A 21,385-nucleotide genomic window follows, 5' to 3' on the forward strand; every position below is an offset into this window, starting at 1 on the left:
GGTGTCTGGGTTTCAGTCCCACCATCTAACATACCATAGTACAATCCCCAGAAGAGATAATGCTTACGGAAGCCCTTTGAGACCCGAGCGTGTCTGTGTCATTTTGATTAGTAATCCTCTTAATCTAAATCTGGGAGATCAGCACTAGTGCCCAGGAATTTGGGGGCGCTGTTCCTGTCCCCTGGCAACTCCCTGACCTTTCTTTTTAGGGAGGAGAGCAGGCAGTCCTGATGCTTCCGGTGCTGGTGCGGTCAGCTGCAAAGTCTGGATGGCCTGTGGCCTCCTGGGGCGTTTAGCAGCTCACTCACAGGCTCTGTACCTATTGGCATCAAAAACTCTTTCTTCTCTGGATGAGATCTGGAGAGATACCAGAGTCATCCGATAGTCACGGACAAAAGCTCTGCTTGTGGGTAGACACTGCTGAGGGCTGCAGGAGGCCTTCTCAGGGGCCGGCAGGCTGGAAGCTGGGTCCGACCTGCTCAGTGGCCTGATTTAGTGGCAGAGGACGTTTCCGAGGCTTGGGGAACTTGCCTCCTGGGCTCTGTGTGAATTTGGATGCCAGAGCCTTCCTCTGTTAACCAGGAGGGAGACTGTTCAGACTTGAACAGCAGACCCTTTGAACTCCTTCTGAAAGCTTAGCCTATAGACCAGATAAAAGTGAGTGCTGTGGTCAAGGCCAGGGCGGGTGACCTGGGCTTCTGCTTATTCACACTCCACCTCGTCCTGTCTCATCCTCTCTGCACTTCTGCCATTACTAGAAAAAGCCCTTGTAGGTATGGAGGAATTTGGTTTGAAATGATCGAATTTGATTTTTTTCTTTAATTCGGCTCTTCTGGCCCCAAGGCTCAGGGTAGGCAGAAAGCAATTTAAATGTTCTATGATAATTTCAGTTTTGCATTTACATTGAAATGACTTTCCAACTGCCTTCCCATTCAGTGTTAATTATTTAGGTGCCCCACCCACCATGTCCATGATGAGATTTTAGTGGCCCCATTGGACCTGTATTCAGGACTGCGGTATCCTGACAACATCCAGAGTGTTAGCACTGAATTTTCCATGCAGTGTGTTTTCCAAATTGGAAAGTCTGGATTTTTTTCCCCCTTAAAACAGATGTATTTGTTAGAAGACAGTAGCATAAACAAGATAAGAAATTATCTCTCAAATACAAAATCCAGGCAGATGGTCCAGGGCTTGACTGCCACCTACATGTATATCAAGATCTCTGCTCTTTCTGTCATGTTGCTATGTAGTCCTCAATGCTTGACATCTGTTTTGTGGTCTGTATTAATCAGGTTTTCTGTTTCTGGGACCAGATACCTGCCACTGACAACATAAAGGAGGAAAGGTTTTCTAGGCTCACAGTTTCAGAGGATTCAGTCCCTTCAGTTGGTGCCAAGGTAGAAACATCATGGCGGACAGGTGCAGCAGAGCAAAGCAACCCAATTCTTGGCAGCAGGGAAGCAGAGCAGAGGAACATTGCAGAGAGGAAAGGGGACAAGGACTAAGTCATGCCTTCGTGACCCACCCCCGAAGTGCGCTTTACTCATCTGTTTGGCATTTCTTAATCTAATCAAGTTGACATATCACCATGAATGGTCACATGATCCCACATGGCAGCTCCAGCTCCTGCCATCAAGCTTGTGTTTCATCCAGCAGGAAGGCGGGAGGGAGTTTATCATTTCCTTTTAGTGACAAGTTTTACGCATCATTTGTTTTTCACATCCACAATTTAGTCATCTGGCCATACCTAGTTTCAAGGGACACCAAAACTAAAAATCTCTTTAGTTGGAAAGTCCTGTGACCAACTACAGATTCTCATTTGAAGAGGAAAAGGAGGCAAGTGGGAATACCAACATGAAGGGGCAGCCATTTCGCAAGTCTGAAAAATGCTTTTTCCTACAGCGCTTTCCAGGTATGAAATTCCATGATACAAGCAGAATCCAAGGACCTCGACCTGGGTGGAAGCTCACAAGTTTAGCTAATCTGTCTCCTCACCATATGATGAAGATATTGTGATCCCATTTTGCAGATATGACAGCTGGGGTCCCAGAGAGGATACGCAGTGTTGTGTATGTACCTGGGCTGAGAGCTTGGGCTGTAGAAGGGCTCTCCTTTCTGCCCTTTGTATTTGAATTCCCACGATGTCCCAGTTGCTGCTCTTCAGGCTGTATTTTACCCTTTTGCCATCCTTTGGGAGGGATAAAGCAGTATCTTCTCTGGTGATCAGAGGGCATGAACTTTGTAGGCAGACAGGGCTGGCCTTAATCCTGTTTCTGCTTCTTGTTGCTGTATGGCCTTCTGCAAGACGCTTCATCACCTGGGTAATTATCCCAGGTTTTAAAAGAAGACACTGTCCACCTCCCAGGTGTCACCTTTTATTCCCCCCCTTCCCTCCCTGCCCGTCTCCCCTCCATTTCTTTGCCTTCCGCTTTTGTCTCCCTTCCCCCCTCTCCCCTTCCCCTCCTTTTCCCTACCTCTTTCATTCCTGCGGTGTCAGCAAGGACCTAGGATGCAAATTAGGACACGCACCTGTGAGCCAGAGGTAGTTTCTTTCCCTGCTTGCTTTTTCTTTCCTTCTTTCCCTTCTTTTTCTTTCTTTTCAGACTTTTGTATTAGTATAGTAAATGCATTCATCGTGGGGGAACTGGTACTTACACGTATCACATCTTGATCTTTTTCACTTCCCCTTCCCTTCTTCTCCTGTATATTACTTTTTTAGCCTCAATTTCATTAATTTCAGCTGTGATCTTTATAGTTTCTTTCCTTCTGTTAGTTTCATATTGGATTGTTCTTGTCTTTCCGGGACCTTGAGATGCATCTTTAGGTTATTTACTTGGGATCACTGCAATATGACATTGTATTTTTTCTCCCCGCCAAGTTTAATAATTATAAGACCTAGAAAACAGTAAATTTATTAGTTGGTATGCACTAGTGTCTCCCTCTCTCTCTCTGCCTCTCTCTCTGTCTCTCTGTCTCTCTCTCTCTGTCTCTCTGTCTCTCTCTCTCTCTCTCTCTCTCTCTCTCTCTCGATGGAACCCAGGGTCTCAGATGCTAGGCAAGCACTCCACCTCTGAGCTACATCCCCAGCCCTTGCATTAGATTCTCTTCAGAAAATTTGATGCCCGAAAATAGTTTGCCCTGACCGGTGGACTTCTACTTCTTTTTCACAGTGCTGCTTAATTTTCAATCAGACAAGAACTGCAGTCCTTCTTGGGTTCCCCAGCTGTCTCATCACTGGTCCCTAACACAGCTTTCCCTTCTTCCTCTAGGTGACTGCTGAGCTCTCGAAGGCATTTGTATGAACTCACGCTGACCATGGGTGTTTTCCCTGTGCCTTCAGCTCCGGAGCTGTGTGGACAGGGCATGTACTGCTGTGGCTCAAGCAGTGTGACCCAGAGGACGTGCCGGGTAATCTGCAGATAAACATCTGTTACATCAGAGAAGTTTGCGAGGGAGGATGGAGCTAGAGAAATCACTACTTCTGCCTTCCTATTTTACAGAGGGAAGACTGAGGCCCAGTTGAAGATCAACTTCTGGGTTTTTTGTTTGTTTGTTTTGGGTTTTTCTGAGAGGACAGGGTCTTGCTGTGTAGTTCAAACTGGCCTTGAACTCACTGTGCAGCCCAGGCTGGCCTCAAACTCACAGCAATCCTCCTGCCTCAGCCTCCCGAGTGTAGTGTTGGACATCTTTGAGCAAGGATCCTTTATGTTTGTCGCAGTACCTATTAAGAACACAGGGTCCGGGGCCGGGGTTTTAGCTCAGTGATTCCACCGCCTGCCCTGCAAGCACAAGGACCCAAGTTTGATTCGTGGTACCAAAAAAAAAAAAAAAGAACACAGGGTCCAGGAAGAAGGGAGAAAGGAGGAAGGTGGTGAGAAAGGAGTATTCACTAAGCATCGGCAGCACCAGCATTCAGTCAGGCTCTCCCTTCACCATGGCAACATGTGGAGCAGGCGGTTTCTCGTTCAGGAAGGATGGACCTGAGGTCAGATGGGAGATCACGTGTCCAGAGGCACACAGCGTGGGTAAAGCAGAGTCCGAAACAAAGCGAGGCGAGGAAGCTGAGGCTATGTTCCTCTTGCACCACAGTGAGTCTCGGGTGTGCCAAGGAGAAGCACGGGGCAGAAAGCTGGACCAGTCCACCACGGCGTTGCTTCCAACACCAGTAACGATGCTGTGTGACCCCAAGAAAGTCCCTCAGTGTCTCCAAGCCTCAGGTTCCCCTTTGATCCTGAAGGGTGGATGCTGAGTGCTAAGGTCCCCTCCGCTTGGCAGGGCTGGGCTGCAGCTGACTCTCCCTGCGTTCCTTGGCCACCGAGTGAGCCACTTAAAGATGACTGATGCTGCCAGGAGGATCGGTGTCTCTTTAATGAGATCTGTCAAGGTCAGGCCCAGCAAGCTTATTGGGGGTTTTCTGATGGAGCCTCTCTTAATTGCTTGGGGTGAAGAGTTCAGAGTTAAGTTGCAGGGTTAGCCTTTCCGTCTCAGGGCGCTGGGCCTTAAACAGCTGACTGAGGGGCCTTCACTCAGCCCAGTGGCCCTCGCCTCCCTGGGGTAGAAGAGGGGGCTGCTGAGCAATGGAGAAATATGCTGTGTTGGTCACCGAGAAGCAATGTCAAATTTCTGGGGCTTTCCTATGTTTTGGTCTATGTACTGCCAGGAAGACTTCCACAAACAGCGTTGCTTTCGTGTGTGCTTGTGTGAGTGTGTCTTTTTCTAAAGATATTTTATTATTCTATACTTGAAAACATTTAGGACAGTAAGACATTTTGAACTACTGTGCTCTGCAGAGTCTAGCTAGCAGTTGCTTTTCTTCTGATGTGTGTATTTTCTTTCTCTAATTTAATTAAGATTTATTAATAATAGCAACAGTGACAATCTGAAGAACTCACCTGTCAATGGATACCCCACCCTCTTCTTTCAGACACTAGGAGGTATTACATTCCTTCTACCAACAAATCACTGAGTCTCCGGTCACTTCTAGGCATTGTCCTGAACACCAGGGAGTTATCAGAACCAAGGTGAAGTGTCCTTCTTCAAGGGGCACACAGACAGCAAGCAAATGTTGATATATTTTCAGGTTATCTGATTCCAGCTTCAAAACATCCTTAGCCCAGCAGGTATTATAAGGTCATTTTTACATGTGCAGAAATACAGAAGTCCAGATAATGAAGTCCAAAGCATGATAAGCAATCTGACTGAAACTCAGACCATAGACATTGAGACTTTTTCCTGTATTACATCTTCACTGTGCCTGTAACCATGGAAGGTTCAGTTTCATCACTATCCAATGAAGCCAGTAACCAGAGCGACAGAGTGATGGGAGAAGAAAGCTTTATCGGCATTCAGCTGGCAGGTGGGAGATGGAGGAGGCTCCCACCCAGGGCCCAGCTCGCCAGGAGTCACAGGTGCAAACACTTCCATGGGGTTTCTGGGAAATCTAATTTTAGCCCCAGCCAGGTGGGCACTGGAATGATCATTAATTCTTTCCTAGTCCACTCTCTTGTGATTTCTGCGCTGTCCTCAAGGCGCTAGGCTTTCCTGCAAGCATAAGGAAAGATTGCTGACTAGGAGGTCACAAGACTAGTGTTGCTCTTTGATGTTTTCCCTTATTCTTCTTTGCAAGAATTACAGGTTAATTATTCCCCGAGTGAGACCTTGGGAGTGAAACAAAACAATAATGAGAAGCTGCCTCCCCAGCATTGTGAGTTAACCCATTCTTTGGCTTCAAGCCCAGAAGCAGGTAAATTAGGAAGCTTGGAAACACTCCATGGGCCCTTGCTTCTTAATTTCCCTCACACTCGCTTCCATCCATTTCCAATCGAGGCCCCGCTGCATTTTGTAAACCTGGGGTTTCATGAGATCTAGACCAGCCCTCACCAAACTTTGGGTTCAGAGACTTTCTCAGTTTCTCCGGAAACCAGCGGAAGAGATGAACATGAAAACAGTCCTCAGACATAGTTAGGAGGTGTAATGGAGCTGTGACACCTTCAGTATTGTGCCTATCTCCACTCTAATTCACAAGTTGAAGTCTTAGCCCACAGTGCAACTGGATTTAGAGATAGAGGTTTTAGGGAGGTAAAGTTAAGTGAGGTTTTATGGATAGGCCCTAATCTGATAGGACAGGACTGGTATCCTTAAAAGAAAAGGAAGAGGCACTGGAGACACAGTCCCAGAGAAGAAAGAACATGTAAGGACACAGGGAGAAGTCAACGGTCTGCAAGCCAGGAAGAGAGCTCTCCCCAGAAACCAAATCTACTAGCACCATGGTCATAGATGTCTAGTCTTCCGGACCATGAGAAATAAATTTCTATTTTCTAAGTCATCCCCAGACTGCAGTAGCTTGTTATGGCAGCCCACATAGGCCAATAATAAAAGCATAGACAGGGCAAATGAATTTGAGGATGGAGGAGAAAGTAGCCCCAGCAAATGGGACTCAAGAGTACAGTATATGTATGGAACCATACATAATAATAGTCCATTCTTGGTAACATGACAGCAGAAGGGGAATGGTGGGCAAATGAGCCGTGACAAGTAGGTGGAGGATAGTCACAAGGGGTGTGGTAAACCAGGTTGAAGAATTGGGTTTTTATCTGATAGATGTGGGGTGCCTATCAGGAGAGGGTCCAAGTCAGAACAAAGAAGAATGGGGGAGGAGGAGAGCGGTCAGATGACTAATGCAGTAGCCCAGGTGAGAAAGGTGTGGCTCTCAACTAGGCCAGTAGGGCAGGAGACAGGGAGAGAGAGAGGGGTGAGGGGAGAGACGCTGTTTTAGGGCAGAGGAAATTGAGTCACATGGGGCTGTATGCTGCTTGGAATATTTTGATTATATGTAAAATGACTTGACTATAGCCATGGATTTAATCTACTTAGGAGGAAAAGTGTTTGGAATTCTAGTATTTCAAAGAAGTAGCAGTAGAGGTTTGCTAAGGTCCCAGATCTGCAGCCTGGTCTGTAGTTTGGTCTGTTTGGAAGCCAGCAGGATGCAAACAGGATGGCCGGAGGCATGGGGCAGGATCTGCCTCAGGCTTCGGTAGCAACATCACATTTCTTAGCAGAATGCTGGCTTTGCCTCCTACTTTTTTTTTTTTTTTTTTTAGCTGAAACTGGAACAGGGAGATTACAATGCCTTACTTAGTGGTGGTCAAACTTGGTAACTATTTTGCTTGGAGCAAAAAGCACTTTGCCCAGTCCAACCCAACCTTGATGTATCTTTGGGTGAATCATACTCTCTCTGCCCTATAATTTCTCAAAAGTGAACCACTTGAGTTAAATAGTCTTTTTTTGTGCTAATATTCTGTGCATCAATATTTAACAACTTGTGTAAAAATATATAGAAATCGAGAGTTGGGGGAAGATGAAGGTCTTATGTCCAAGGATAATGTCTAAGTCGGTCTTGAAGTGACAAGCTTTAAATCCAAATCATTTTGCCTGAGCCTGGACTCATGGATTCATGAGTGACTCTATAGGGAAGAGAATATTCACAAAACATCCAGTCCAGCTTCTTTATTCTACGTGTGAAGAGACTGAGAAATGTGAAGGGAGTAATCTGGTCTCATACAGTGTGTTAGTAGGAGAGTCAGAAACCAAACCCAGGGCTCCTGACCTAATCAGGAACCAAACCCAGGGCCACAAGAGGCACTCGGCAAAACACCACAGGCACCTTGTGGGTGATGCCCCTGGAGTTGTTCAAGGTGGGGCCCTGCTGCTGGCTCTCACCTTAGCAGCCCTCTCACGATATGTGTCTAACTGTAGGACAGTTGTCACCTCTCTGATAGCCTACTCTTGCCTATTTGAGTGCTTCTATGGCTAGGTATACTCAGTGCATCACAAAGGGGTGTGTTTCTTGCTTTTCTCTTCACGGGCGACCCAGTACAAATGAGAGCCATGTCGTACTGGTGTCTCTACCTCTAACATGTAGCACAGGTGGCTCATTTAATGGACACAGAGTGAATGAATATAATGGATGCACAACAGAGCGAATATAAACTGAGAAAGGTCCTGGAGAATAGAGAAAGAGAAGAGGCTTAGGAACCTGCATTCCAAGAGGTGTAAATAAGACTAGGGTTCCCTCTCAGCTGGTGATTTCTTGGATTTATAGGTCATCACCCTCATTATGGACAGCTCCTCTAAGCCCTCAGCAGGAAATGCCTCCGTATCAGGCTCGATGGCCCATATTGAAGACATAATCCCTCGGCCCATGACTCACCAATGGATTCCAGAAGGCACAGTGTGGGTGGCCTTCCTCTATCAATCAATGGTGGGACATCCTGGCTTGTGATTGGAGCTCCAACTTGCCACCCAAGCTTATAGGTTTCTCGAATGAGGCCTGTATGGAGACCTCTGGCCATGAGGCTGGCTCAGTTTCTAACCACCCACCAGGAGACTCAGGAAGCCTCCATAAAAACTGGCTTTTATGACCACTGACACCCTTGAGTGTGGTCATTATGATTATTTAGCATCTGTGAGACACTCTTCATGCAGTGGGGGCCAGGGAAAGGCAGTTTGGCAGCTTCGACACAAATGGATGTTTCTGTCAATCCCCAAAATGTTCTTCCTCCCACTGAGATGAATTCTGCACAACTGCATTCAGGAGCTCATATAGGCCAGGGTGGAGGTAACTTTATGTGTCCTGTATGGACCCAGGTATTTCTAAGGGAGCTTCTTTAATCAAAACCCAACAGAGGGGAACCTTCAGTGAACCAGGTTTGGACTTAGGCACTGGCATTGATTTGTTCTCTGAGTGACGTTGATGTACAAAGTCCTTCATTCATTCGCTGTCACTCAGTTCCATATGTAGACTTCTTCTTTATGTCAGACCCTGTGTCTGGACTTGACCTATGTGATAAATAAGACAACCAGACAACTCAAATATGTGGAGAAGATAGGCATGCAAGCAAAATATTAATATTACAGATGACGTGTAAGAGCCGAGCTCACAGTAGAGTGGGGGCCTTGAGAAAGGAGCAGCCAACTCCACTGAGCAGGGCCATGCCGGGAGGGCTTTGCAGGAGAACAAGTTCCAGGTGGCCCTTGATGAATGATGACAGTTTTGGCATATGTGAGTGAAGACCTTCCAGGCAGGGGAATGCCTGCTGCCTTTGGAACAGCAGTCACGCTTCTTGGGGTGCACTTCCTTGTGGACACACTTGGAGCAGCTCCCCGCTCTCTGATCCCCATCCCTCCCGCCACTTCCATGAGATTCCCTACTGCCCACCCTTCAATGCCAGTGTTCCCCAGCATCCCTCCATGGCTTTCTCACCCTATACCCCTCTCAGAGGAACTTTCTTACTGTGGTGATCCCCCAAATGATATCCCACCCTGATGAGCTTCTTCCTGAACTCCACTCTGCACCTGGCCCCGATGCTCATGGATGCCCTTACCTGATGGAGATGACTGTCTGCTCCGGAAACCTTTGTTCATTCCACATTTAGCATCCACATCCAGCCACTTACTGTATCCTCAAGCTGCAAGTTACCCTAGGTTCCTCACTTGCCTGGGTAAGTCACAGCAAGCCCATCATTCATCCATATGTTAGACTGCTTTTTTTTTTTTTTTCCAGTTCTTTCATTGCCAGGACTCCGGCCCGCAGTAGGTGAAGGAGAGATAAAGGAAATAGGGTCCTGGCCACTGTGGAGCCGATAGTCACATTAGAAGAAGGATACAGGAACCGGTGGGTCTCACCGTGGGTGCAGAGCTCAGCAACAGAGGGGTGTAGAGGACAGTGGCGGCCCATATGCCAGTTGGGTCCCTGGGGCGAGGCTAAGCTTCCTCAGGAAGGCGGTGCCTGTGCTGAGCCTCACAGACTGAGCCGGAGCTGTGTAGAGGAGATGAGGAGGGAAGGAGACCTTCTAAGGACAGGGAATTACATGAGGAAATGGACAGGGCCACAAATGATGGTACCATTGGCTTTTAACATCTGTTTCCCTGAAAAACAAAACCTGGCTGGAAAATAGCCTTGAAAACTAGAGATCACAAATCTCCAGGAAGTGGGGGAAACATTTCTCAAGTGGGGCTGGCTGCCTTTGTCCCTATTTTCATAGGGGATGACATGGACATAGGGTGAAGATAATGGCTCTTTTTTAACAGAATGACTGAGAACCTGAGGTGGCAGGAGGCTTAGGAGCATGAGGAAGCACCTTCAGTGTTGAGACATAATATCCCCAAATGCTTTGGAAGCTAGAAAGATTTTCTTTTTCCCCACACAGGGGCTGGGGCTGTAGCTCCTGGGTTTGACCTTGACCTCTCTGGGTTGAATCCACAGAGGCCCAGCACAGAGTAGTGCACTGTTGAGCAATGCGGACTGCTGGGAGTGCAGCAGCAGCAGACAACAGAGCCTGGCTTCTCCTCATGGGGGCCTTGGTTACCTTGCTGACCCACTGACTGCCAGCCACAGTGGGACCTCTGCTCTCCACCACCTCCCGCTAGGAATGCCGGGATGTTTGAAACATCCACACCAGAAGGCGAGCAGGGGACTTGAACTCTGCCCACCCCCAGCTTCATTCCCCTCAGCCTCCACGTGTTTCTCATTACAGGGCTGATGGAAGGGTCTGCTGTGGTTGGCTGATTTGTCATCATGTCCTCCTCCAACTCAGGCCTCCAGAAAGGCTGTATTCTTATAGGGAAAGGGGGTTTGAAGAAGAAAGCACAGTTCTTTTTTTTGCAGGGGAGAGATGGATTTTAGAACAAGTCTACATATTGATTTTCTTTCTTTTTCTTTTTGTGTGTTTATTTGCTTTAAAGGGCAGGGGTTTTCTGTTGCCTACGGGCAGAGCAACATCTCAGGCAGTTCTTTGGAGCAGGTGAAATGGAGCTGGCCTGGAAATGAGGGTGATGACTATGGAGTCGCCAGCCCTGAGCACCACCTCCTTGTCTGTAGGAGATTGGTAGCTGCTGTGGTTTTAATTTTTACTCTTTATGGATGCACATCTATCTCTGTGGCCTTTCGCCTTTGCTCTGAGTAGATTCTGCTCACAGCACGCAGAGCTGACCCATCAGCAGTTTGCATGGCACCATCCTGTTACCTCGGGCCATATGGACTGCTGGCTCAGGTCCTTGAGGCCCAGGTCTTGTAGGAGGTCGGTGAACATGGTCATTTTTCTCGTTTATACTCCAACAATAGGCTGCCGCCTGCCCTCTGATAAACAGCCTATCATCGTTCATGACTGAAATCAGGGCCAGGTTGGTGGAAGTTCCGGAATGTTCTGGAACATTTCCTTTAGGGTCATAACCATAATTTCTGACTTATCAAACCTTGTGATATAGAATGAGCAAGGTAACAGAATATAAATAGCAAAGGAAACCAAGATGAATGTGGAAATGTGCCAGAGATATCAGGAGAGGAAACGGTGAAGGAGCCAAAGAGACTCTTTAGAGAATGAGCTGGAAGTGAGGGGGAGATAACCTAACAGTGGATGAAAAGGGACTCTGGTATTGACTGCCTGAAGTGAACCCAGCCTCTGTCACCTATTAGCTGTGGGAGCTGAGGTGAGTCACCGTCCCACTGTGAATCTCAGGTTTCCCAGCTCAAAGGTGGATAATATGACCCAGGTCACTGTGAGCATGAGGGACAATGCACGAGAGCTTAACACAGCCTAGCATCTAAAAGAGCCCCATGGTAGCCATAGAAACTGCATGTTTACAGTGCACCAGGCATTATATTAAGTAATTTAACTTACTAGGCTAGTTTGATCTTAAAAGTCACTGTACAGTTGAGGAAACAGGTTTGGGGGGTTTAAGTAAATGCCCAAAGTTATGTAGCTGCGAAATGTGAGAGCTGAGATTCAAACTTAAGTGATAGTCTGTCCTAGAAGCTAATAGCTTCATAATTGACGGTAACAGTCCTTTATCTAGAATTTGGGAGTGAGAATTTGGGGGTGAGAATTGGGGGCCATTTTCAACCAAGAATATTAGAAGAACAATAAATGACAGAAGTCATTTAAAAATTCCCAAGAGCCAGGTGACAAAACATTTGCACTAAGGTTATTTATTTAACCTTCATGTTTGGCCTGGAAAAGCTATATTATCATCTGTATCTTAGAAACAAGGAAAGAAAAGGCTCAGAGGTATTGCACAGTTAAAATGAAATGGAAGTCCATCTGGGCCTTGAAGTCAGGCTCTCCCCGTCACCCTGCCACCTCCAGGAAATCCATTCAGGGCCTCATAGTAGGGGCTGCGTGACATCTCCTGGGGTGGCCCGGGGAGGCTTATCCTGACTTGCGTCAGAGCTGACAGGGAAGGACGAGAACCATGAATAAGTTCCCAAGACACTGGGTCTGAAATCAGACTCCCAAGGGTAGTGAAGAGGGCAATTGGAAAGTTACTGCTTGTGGTCGGAGGAAAGTTCGGAAGGAACATCAGAGGGCAGGAAGATGGATAGGAGGGTCTGTATTTAACACTGGCCCAAGGTGAGGAAGGAAGCGATCAGCTTAATTTTAGAAAGGCTCAGACTCTAAGGCTCCTAAGGTATGAGGCATGGGAACTTGGGTGAGGACGATGTGCCATTTGTCATCCACTGGTCTCCAGAGGAGTGGCTGGGGCTGAGCTTGAGATGAACTCCCAGCTGCATAGAGAAAGGGGGCACTTTGCACAGCTAGTCCAGAGTTAGGTGGAATCGATCAAGTGACTTATTTTCTCACACTGAGCCCAGTGGGATAATAATACATTAATACATGCATGTATTAATTTTCATTAAGAATCACATGAGACAACAGTGCAAGAATCTAGGGAACTGCTTGGCCCACAAATTCATATAGTTAATATTCTCTGAAGGAATCTTCATGGGGAGATGAAATGTTTCTGAAAGGGTGTCTTCAGGGGATCATGATAAAAGTATTTTCATCTCGCTCTGATTTCTTTTTTTTTTTCCCGCTCTGATTTCTTTAGGTTCAAAAGGCGTTTCTCCTATCTGCTGTGTTTGGGCTTTACTGAATCTCTACTGCACTCTGAAGATTTGAAGGCTTATTGATAACTGTGTGATTTCCACAATTCTGTACTCAAATGTTGGCATCAAGTATTGTAGGTAATTACATGGTACACTCTGAAGTTTATAGGATTTTAACACCATTGTCCCCTTTTCCTTCAGAATTAAAATCTGATTCTAAGCATAAGTTTGTTGAGAATAATTTTACTAATTCACTGTAATACGAAGTACGAACTGAAAGAATACCCTCAGAATTGACTTCCTAGACATAACCATTTTTATGTGTTCGTGCTTCTAGACTTTATTCATCTAAACATTTATGCTACATTCTTTAGGGAGAATTAAAAATATATTGTGAGATATTTCAAGGCAAAAGGAATAGCATCAGAATTATGTAAATACCCATTGTCCTGTTTAGGAGCAACATTTCCAAGGCTCTGCGGTGTATCTCCTTCCCATGTGATGTCCTAGCTCCTCCCCTGGAGGCTAGTGTTCCTTTTACTCTCTCAACACCCCTGTGGCAATTGAGATTCTTCCACCAGCAAGTGACAGTCTCGGAGCTGCTCCCCACAGAATGTATTTGTTTGTACAGTTTCCACACCCTGGGGTAGGACTGGATGAGGAGGGAGCTCAAACACGTCACTTCCCTCTCTCAGGACCCTTCTCTCCACTCTGTCTTTGTTCCCAGTTTCCACCCAGGAGCAAGATGGCAGCCAGCAGCTGCAGGCCTGCATTCTCTGTTCATATCCAGTAGAAAAAAAAATAGTACCTCTACCCAGTAGCTCCCACAGAAGACCTGGGATTTACTTTGATTAGATTAACCACAGTGTCATGTTGATCCTGAATGTACTTACTCCCAGTACTGACTCCCACTTTGAATTTGTCATCTGGAATCAATCAAAACCCTCTGACGCTCATCTGTGTATGTTTTCTGACTGTATCAGGATACCAGACCCAGGAGTTAACTACCTTTTTGGTACTGTAGTCGGTGGCAGGGGGCAGTACAAAGATAATGTCCCTAACGTGTACTGAGTGCTAGGATGTACTGCTGCCTTACCTCATTCACGCTTCCTCCTAGGGTGCTCATTTTATACATGGAAAAGACAGAAACTGATAGAAGACAAACAGCTCTGAGCTCACACAGCTCGTGTATGTTAGAGCAGGATGCAGCTCTAGGTTTACTTCACTGTAATAAAGTAAACAGCATTATCTAGTCCGCAGCAAAACAGCCAGGCCATTTTATCTCTTTTGCAATCAGTTTGTTGCAAAGCATAGCAGGAAACCCTCTGCCAACTGAAGCACTTCATAAACACAGGTTCACTGAACTCATCGATCTGGCCTGAATGCACCTCTGTCAACCCCTCAAAGGGAGAGGGAAGGGACAGGCTTGGGACTTGGCCCAGTCGCTCCGAAGTAAACAGATTAAGTAAGGGAAGAAGGGGACAGTTCATTCCCTGAACTATTATTTTCCTCCTTATCCCTACAAATGTGTTTTGGAAAGGACCTCGAAAATTGTTCAGGATTTAAGAATAATACAAATCACTTTTTAAAAATATTGACTCAGGGTAAAAAGTGCTTGTAGGCCCTGAAAAGGATACTGGAAAGAACCTGAATTGGGGGTGGGCAGGTTGGGTTTCCAGTCTGGCCCTGGTCATTGCTGGAACTTAACCCTGTGACTTGGAGCATGGCTCCATCTCTTTGTAGGCCTCAGTTTCCTCTTTGACTCAGCAACAGATTGGAGTAAAGCCATTTCCCCTCCCAAAGTTTTTCATCTATAGAAAAAATTGTAGTGGATCTGGTTCAGTGATGACGGTAACCTCAGACAAACCAGTTGTCAGCCATGTGTGTCTCAGGCAGCAAACAAAATACCTTTGCCTAGCTTCACAGCAACCTTCTTGTGGGCTGAAGAGGAGCTGAGGAATGAGACCCTAGGGGTTTTCTTGCCTCTGCAAAGGCTGGCTTTGGTTTTTCCCCAGCCAAAAGCTTCCTGTCTGCTGTACGGAGTCGCTTGCAGTGCGAGGCCAAGCTCCAGCTTGGATGTGAGGAAAACAGGGCATTAGCAAGACACTTTCATGTCCTGCAGTCTGGCTTCCTGGTGGGGTGGGAGTGGGGCTCACTCCCACCTGGTGGAGCCTTAGCAACCAGTGGCAGGCAGAATATGGATTTGGGGAGGCAGCCTGCAGACATGCAGCTTAAGAGGTAGGATGAGCCCCGGGTTAAGGGTTGAGGGGTGTGTGTGTGTGTGTGTGTGTGTGTGTGTGTGTGTGTGTGGTAGCCTAGGTTGTGTCACTGACCCAGGTAGTCCCTCCTCCCTGGACCCGATCTTCTTGGTTTTCAAAGGGAGGGCAGTACCGGATGTGCTTGGGATTGTCCATCCCAGACAGAAAGCACTGGGGAGGTTAAGCTGCAGGGCCCGGCTGCCTCCCCACCATGCTGCTCATTGTCTTTGTACTCTTCAGTAATTCCTCTAGAGTTTTGTGCCTCCATTCTCTCTCTGTAAAATGGGAAGACTGATAGTATGCACTACTAGGGTTTTGTGACACTTAAATAAATATAACACACTTAAAACAGCGTCCCATATAAAGTACCTATCCTACAAGTACAGTCATGGTGGTGATTATATAGTGGCAGCACATTTTGGTCTTTTTCTTTTTATCTTTGAGGGGCTTGAAGTGACAGCACATTATGAAGGCCCCCATCCCATAAAACACAATGCCTTCTCTGCGGGAAGGTGGAGGGCAATGAGGCTCCCCAATGTACCTGGCTTTCTGCAGCAATAGGAAGATGCTTTATGCCCAACTCAGTCTCCTGAGAACCTACAGGAGATGCCTCTCACAGAGGAAACCTCCCTGGGTTAAAGTCTAAGACTCAGAAGTCTCAGGGAAGAGAAATAGGAAGGTAAAAGAAAGAAAGGAATGAGGAGGTGGACGTCTACGCACACCAGAGCTAGCAGCGGTGCAGTCCTGGGTGCTATGGCCAGGTATGGCTGCAGTGTTTCCCTAAGGGTTCTCGTGCTGCAAGTGAGGTCCTCAAGGTGGAAGCAGTGAGAAATGGAGCCCAACACAAGGTAATTGGGACATTTGGGGTATTTTCCTCTGAAGAGATTAAGGTAGCTCTGGAGGGGCCTTGGTTAGTTCTCCAGGGAGAGTTGTTATTAAGAGGGATCGTGGTTCCTCCCGAGTCCCTAGATTCCTGTCTCACCATGTGGTCACTCCCTTTTGCATGTATTCCCTCTGTGATGCCATCTACCAAGATGTGATGGAGGCAGGGTGTCTCCACCACCCTTGGACTTCCAGCTTCCAAAACCTTGAGCTGTAAACCTCTTTTCTGTATCAGCCTCATGCATTTGTTAGAGTAGCAGAAGATGGACTGGCTTACTTGCTAGGGAGCCTAGGTCGAGTGACGGAGTTGGTAAGATGCAAACGTGTGCCCAGGCCATGGATCTGTGAAGAGTATGAATGAAATAACACAGTGAGGGCATTCGGCACAGTGCCAGCCTCCAGGAGGGTGCTCAGCAGATGGAGGCTGAATCAGAGTCAGAGGAAAGGAGAATGGAGCCTGTGACGAGCCCTAGAGCAAGCCCAAGGGGGAGAGATTGTTGCTGCTGTTGGTGGTGGTGGTCGTGTGTGTGTGTGTGTGTAAGGGTGTGTTACAGTGCAGGCAAGGAAGAGAAAGAGGACAATGCTGAGGACTGAACTCCTGGCCTTGAGCATGCCAGGAGTGCTCCACCCCCAGGCCTGCTTTCTGCCTGTTGCAATTTTGGTTTGGGAAGCCTTTACCTAGTGACCTGTATCTCTTTAACCTAAGTGCCATTCCATGGTTCAGGGCTGCATCCCCTGTCACCTGGACACCTACGGCAGCCTATTCACAGGTCTCCCCATCCCCAGCCAGCCTTACTTTCCTTCCCTTTTCTCTACATCATGACCAGAGTCACCCTTCTACAATAGAGAGTCACCGTGTCACTCCAGCAGCTCCCCCACCCCGCTGCCTCAGGATAAACGATAAATCTCTGAACAAGAATGTCTTCTGATCAACCTGTGATGCCACCATGCTCCCTTCTTCCCAGGCTCTGTGCCTCAAGACCCTGACCCTCACCCATGGGTCCACGGGCCATGAGTATCGAGGGACCCCAGCCAAGGAAGCCCAGCACCAGGGAGGAAGGAGAGGGCGGCCACCTTTGTCTCCCCAGTCCCAGGTGGTGGTGGTCACTTTTGTCAGGCTTTTGAGTGATCGGTAAGTAGGAAATGAATGGATCCTTCTGTGTAGGTAATCATTGCACAACACTGTACTTTCCCATTTAGTGATTACAGCAGCTTTGGGAGGGAGCGAGCCAGGGTAGAAATTCTATCCACATCTTCACGGATGAGGACCTGGGGCTTGGAGGGACTTACCCAGAGACCCACAGCTAACAACACAGAGCTGAGGACAAGTGACACCTAGGTCCTGAGAGCCCTGGCTGGGCACCCTCCCCTGGAGATGGGCAGCCTGTCCCTCCACTGTCCCTGTGATTCTGTGCTGGCCCTTTTTCTTTCTCTTTCTCTGGGACCTGGTGGAGGCTGCAGGGTGTAGAATCCACAAGCTCCAGTAGCTGCAGCTTTGGTCACTTTCCCTGAAAATCTCTGAGTCACCTTTGGGATTTTCCAGGCCATGAGCTTCTGGAGGGTTAAAAAAAAAATCCAATGTGTTGCAAGTTCTGAATCCAATGGTCCACACAAGTTCCATGGGGCCACTGGAGGGACATCTCCCGGAGGTGCTACTCAGGAGGGAAATGAGGCTGTCATGCTTCAATAAATAGGGTTGTCATAACTTATGGAAGCTTTGTAATGGTGGGCGGCATTTACCCACACTTCCAGGTGTGCGCAGATGACACGCAATGGGCCTCGTTTTGATGAAGTGCGTCTGTTCCCGGTGTTAGTGGCGGTGGTAGTGTGCACATGTAGGGGTGTGTTACAGTGAAGGCATCTTGTGGAGAGTCTCATTCAGCGGCCAAACCCCAGAACCCAGCTCATACCCTGATACCCCAAGGAGCCCCATGCCTGGTTGTGGAGGTAGCGTCTTGAAGGAGCTAGTGTGTTCTTTGTTCTCTACAGGGTTCCATTCTACAGAAAGGGGAAGCAAGGCTGCCAGAGGCTGGATGCCTTGAACAAGGGGGTGTGGATCCACTTCCTGCAGGAAGCTGCCCAGTTTAAAGGTCTGGAGCCATCTAATCTGCCTGCTAGCAGCCACCTGATGTCCTGTAAGTCACCCATCCTCTCTGAGCCTCAGGGGGTGGTATTGGTGAACCCCAGCCAGTAGAGTAAGAGTAAATATTTTATCCAGGTGTAAGAATTAACATAATAAAGGCAAAGGGACTGGCCCACTGGCACCAAGAGAAAGCTGCTTTCACTCTTATTATTCTACATCTCTTTTTCTTACTATTATGTACAAAAGCATGCCAGGGAGTTTCATTGCTGAAGAGATCCCTGACAAATCCCTTTCTTCCTTCCTGGGAGTTGCTAAGTGGTGGCCCCAGGGTGAATTTCTGCAAGGGGTTCATGAAACCCTAACTTGAGAAAGGATGCAGAAAGTAGGGGTGGCCTGGGAGGAGGGCGGACCCCATTGCAGGCACAGGGGAAGCGTCACCATGCCTCTAGGGAAGCCTAGTGTCTCATCACGCTGGTCTCCAGGTGCCGCACTGTCACCATCACCGCTGTGCTCAGAGAGGGGCTGTGAAGGTGGTCATGGACGGGCTTCTCCCTCCCAACTTTCCTTAGTGAATGGTGGCCGCTCTTTTAGTATCTGTGAGCCAAGTTCCTTCTGCGAGTCCACTCCAGGGCCAGCAACTTGACATCTGTTTACGATCCGTCTGGAGGCAAGGTGTGGCTCCGACATGGAGGCAGGGTTGTGGGACCCCTGTTGGGTCACGTCTGTCAGCTTGGGAGACACTTGAGATACAGAGAGGAAACTGGAAGCACAGGGAGGCAATTGATTTGCCCCAAATCACACACTGCCTATTGGCAGAGTTAGCAAAAGACCCAGACCTTGGGATTTAGTGTCAAAGGGGCAGTGTGAAGTGGGAGGTACAAACCAGATCGTTCTGCTGTTTGTTACCCGGGTGATGTTGGCACACACTGCAATACTCAGGGCCTTAGTTTTGTTACCTGTGAAATGGGCATAAGGACACCTTCCTCAGAGGAGCAGTAGGAGGAATAAAGAATACACCACGGGAGAGGAAGGATCCCAGCAAAGTGCTGGGTAGAAACAAAGTCTTCCCATCTGCCTCATCCTTTGGAATCGGCTTGCCTGGGTTCAAATTCCGGGTGAACTTGGGAGAAGCATTCATTTTTCAGTGTCTTCGTTTTCTCCTTTTTACAATGGTGACAAGAATGACCACACTGAAGGTCTCAGAGGAGCTCAGAGAGTGACCCAGGACACTCTCCTGGACAATGCTGCCCTCCCCTGGATCCCCCAGTGGCCCAGGACCGTGGGGGACCTGAGTCTGCATGTTCCGCTTCCCCCTCTGGGATTCCAGCAAGTAGCCGCTCATGGTTCAGTCCTTGAGCTGAGGGCTCTGGAGACAGGGGCCACCGGGAGGCCACGGTAGCAGATTCCCAAGGGAGCTGGAGGCCCAGCCGCACAGGCCACCCTTGGGGCAGCCCTTGGACCTCCTTCCTGGTCAGGAGTCAGCTGACGTTATTCTGAGAGACTCGGGTTGCAAACCACTTCGTGTTTAGTCAGCAGTCACGCTCCCTTCCAAAAGCACTTCCAGGAAAAACATCAGTTTAGTTTCTGACAAGAAACAAAGCTTTCTGGAATCTCATGCCCTCAGCCCATGGCTCGAGGGACAGGCAGTGACTCCTGACTGAGGACACTGTGGTGAAATGACCTCCAAGTGTCCAATGTTCGCTGCCTGAGGAGCAGTGGCAAGTCATTCCGGAACTGGGGCAGGTGGTGGGGTGTGGGTCAGACAGGCCTGCCTGTCCCCAGCAGTGTGGGCTGCAGGCAAGTAGTGTAATCCCTCAGAGCCTCAGCCTCTGTGCTGTGGACCAGGAAGTCCACAGTGGATCTGGCTGAGGCCAATGAAATCGCCATTTTTGAAGGTCAAAAATTTGTGAAGGTCGTGCTGGGGATTTAACTCAGTGGTTTGGCCGCCTGCTATGCAAGCGCAAGGACCGGAGTTCAATCCCCGGTACCAAAAAAAAATCTGTGAAGGTCAAAAATAGTAGAGCTTGGGGATTTCATATGCTTCTTTATACTGTGTCAGGTACTTGGTATATTCGAATGGTACTCAACTGTGCTATGCATTTACACAGTGAGCTCTGAAATTTAATAAGCATAGAAAGGGGATGGGGCAGTGAGAATTGTGTGAAAAAGATTGGATTTAGATCAAACAAAGAGCCTAGAATTCTGCATTTTTATTGTGTTGTTGTCATGGTCATTCCATTTTTTTTTTTCTGGCCCTACTGAGGATTGAAGCCAGGGCCCTGTACATGCTACCAGTAGTAAGGTGCTCTTTCGCCATGCCACACCCCCAGCCCTTTTTATATTTTATTTTGAGACAGGGTCTTGCTAAGTTTCTTGGGCTGACCTCCAAATTGTGATCCTCCTGCCTCAGTATCCCTAATAGACTAGATTACAGAGGTGTCCACTCTGCCTGCTACTCCAGGTGTTTTGGTGATATTTAGTGCTCAGTTGAACCAGCTTCAAACCAAGAGATGCCTTGGGGTGAGGCAGTGGATAGAATGGAACATGCAAATCCCTTCCCAATTTTTCTTTTCTTGTCTAGATGATAGCAGGATTGGTTTGATTGATTGATTGATTGTGTGAGTGTGTGAGTGAGTGTGTGTGTGTGTGTGGGGGGTCACATCCCTTCTGCAACCTTCCTAGTATCCGAAGCCTCTCTGTTGCTTTTCCTGTCTTGGGCCATTCTGCTGGAGGCATCAACTGGCTTGTGTTGTACCCGAAGTAGCTGCCTCCACTACTCTAATACTTGGGATACAGTTTCAGCTATTTCAAAATGTCTTATGATTTTGGAGCAGGAGGAATTAGCAGTAGAGAAATGTGAACGTCAGATTAGGCAGCATGTCGTGTGCTCTTTGGTCCCACCTCTGCACGTGTCAGGTGAGGAAGACACCACTTGGGAAGGGCAGGCATCCCCAGCACCACACAATATGGGTTGGCCAGAGGTGGAACTTGAACTCAAGTCCTTGTGGTCAAAACGTTTGCTGTCCTGGATGCTCATAACTGCTGTTCTAACTTAGCAAACCCTGGCCAGCTGGTCCGAGTTTCATCAGTGGGAACCCAGCTTTTCCCCACTGGCTCCCTCCCTCCCACTACAGGTCATAAGCACATACACTGCTCCCATGAGTGTGAGTAGGAGTAGGAGCCCTCCTCATACTTTGCTCACTCCATAAATCTCAAACAGCTACACTGAGGACACAGCGATAGGTGCAAAGACAGATTCTTATCCTGATAAAGCATCGA

General features: G+C 47.9%; 1 long non-coding RNA gene across 1 annotated transcript in view; it reads left to right on the forward strand.

The window, feature by feature from the left end:
• Positions 1-278: 278 nt before the first annotated feature.
• The window catches only part of LOC110346684 (uncharacterized), a 34,192-nt gene continuing 13,085 nt past the window's right edge, over positions 279-21,385 (forward strand). The window contains exons 1-3 of the long non-coding RNA XR_002390875.2: positions 279-2,069; positions 3,270-13,021; positions 18,013-18,158. This is a non-coding gene — a long non-coding RNA (uncharacterized LOC110346684). The remainder of the gene's footprint in view (positions 2,070-3,269; positions 13,022-18,012; positions 18,159-21,385) is intronic.

This window comes from Heterocephalus glaber, unplaced genomic scaffold (assembly GCF_053883595.1).
Source record: "Heterocephalus glaber isolate CG9 unplaced genomic scaffold, H.glaber_assembly_v1.0 deba00001447, whole genome shotgun sequence".
Taxonomy (NCBI): domain Eukaryota; kingdom Metazoa; phylum Chordata; class Mammalia; order Rodentia; family Bathyergidae; genus Heterocephalus; species Heterocephalus glaber.